The sequence below is a fragment of the Lepisosteus platostomus genome, chromosome 23, assembly GCF_059453375.1.
Source record: "Lepisosteus platostomus isolate fLepPlt1 chromosome 23, fLepPlt1.hap1, whole genome shotgun sequence".
Lineage (NCBI taxonomy): Eukaryota > Metazoa > Chordata > Actinopteri > Semionotiformes > Lepisosteidae > Lepisosteus > Lepisosteus platostomus.
Window position 1 is genome coordinate 5,067,237 of NC_142633.1, and position 2,018 is coordinate 5,069,254.

The following is a 2,018-nucleotide window of genomic DNA, read 5'->3' on the forward strand; positions in this document are numbered from 1 at the left end:
CGAGTTACAGACTGGTTTTATTACGAAGGAACACGCATGCAAATATGGGCGACCTTAGAGCGTGTTTTAATCTGCTTCCAAAACGGGTAAATCTAAAAATAAGTAAAAAAAAAACACAAGCAAAAAAAGACGTAAAGCGTATTAGTATTTTTAACGTAAATCCGTTTGGAAATCTTCGATACTACTTTCATATTATATTCCTACTTTAATACAAGTGTTTTGTTCTTCTTGAATTATGATTTTTGAGTGTAATTTCTGTAAAAATAATGTGTTAGTAATTATGGAACTAACACGTCTCAATACTCCCATGCCTACAACCGCCACACCTTACATGCAGTGTCCTTACTGTATTTTTACTGCAACGTACTGTACAATACTTAAATTATTTCATTTATTTCACTTCGTGAATCTGATGTTCCCTTTACCGGAAACTATTGTGATTGTGAAGAGCAACACACAGTCATGGGGGTCAGTGCTCTTGCCTTGCAACTCTGGGTTTTGATGCAATATGGGACACTTTCTATGTGGATTTTGCATGTTATACCCACGTCTACGTGGCTTGTGTCCAGGTGCTCTCTACCCACAGTCCAAAGACATGCTGTCCAGGGTAACTAATGTCTCTTAATTGCCCTTTTGAATGTGTGTAGCCTGCAATGGACTTGCATCCCACACAGTGTGTTGTCCTGCGTTAATTTCTGTCTCACCATTACCCTCTAAGGCAGGGGTATGAGTACAGTCAAGGAACCCACTGTCTCCTGGTTTTGTTCCACCCATGTTGTTAATTACATAGTTGGTCTAATTATTCAATTAACTGCATAATTGTAATACTTTCATGCGGCTCTGAAGGCAAGTTATAGGTAACTGTACCCTTAATGAAGTGATGTCTAGTGTAATCAAATTCAAAGCCTTTAAGAAAAAATCTAGTTTTGCAAATAATTCGGTGAATTTTTTGACTGACTTCTCAGGGCAGAATAAAAAACATAACACAGGCCTACCAGGAACTGAGTTTGAAAGCATTTGAACCCTGGTCTTGGGGCACTAATACAGTATGTCTCCTGTTTTTACTCCTTCTTAATCATTGGCTAATTGAGTGAAGTCTTCTAGCTGGGGCAAATTTTTCAATTTGCTTTCAGCTTTTAAAAGCTTGTATGAGATGTAAATTGCTATGATCCCTGTATCAATTCTCTGAGTTTCAGAGCTCCCCTCATTCAGTTGTGTCAGCAGAAATGTGACCAATTGCATTTCCTTTGCAGAAGGATAAAAATGCATGCAATTGTAAACATTGCATTTATGCTTATACAGCACTTTTTTGGACACTCCACTCAAAGCGCTTTAGAGGTAATGGGGACTCTCTTATCTCTCCCCTCCACCACCACCAGTGCAGCCCCACACCAGCTCTCAGTGGGGAGGAGAGTAGAGTGATGAAGCCAGTTCGGAGATGGGGATTATTAAGAGGGCATGATTGGTAAAGGCCAGGGGGAACTTTGGCCCGGATACCGGGGTAACTCCCCTACTCTTTAAAATAACACCTGGGGGCACCTTTTTTACAGTATAGTGTCCCCATCACTATACAGGGGCATTAGGACCCACACAGACCACAGGGGGAGCACCCCCTGCTGGCCCCACTAACACCTCTTCCACCATCAACCTTGGTTTTTCCCAGGAGGTCTCCGATCCAGGTACTGACCAGGCTCACACCTGCTTAACTTCAGTGAGTTGCCAGCTGTGAGTTTCAGGGTGATATACAGTAGCTGCTGGTCAAATAAAGTTGTAGCTGAACCACTTTCTGACATTGCCGTTGAAACTCGTTTTCACAACAATAGATATGGAGTTAGACTCATTTAAATTATCATGATTTAATGGTAAATGTCATTTTTAAAAATCATAAGCAGAAGTGTAACCAGGTACAATAACAATCGTATAATGGTTGCTGCACATTGGTGGTGGTGGAGGGGAGTCCCCATTACCTGTAAAGCACTTTGAGTGGAGTGTCCAGAAAAAGCGCTATATAAGTGTAA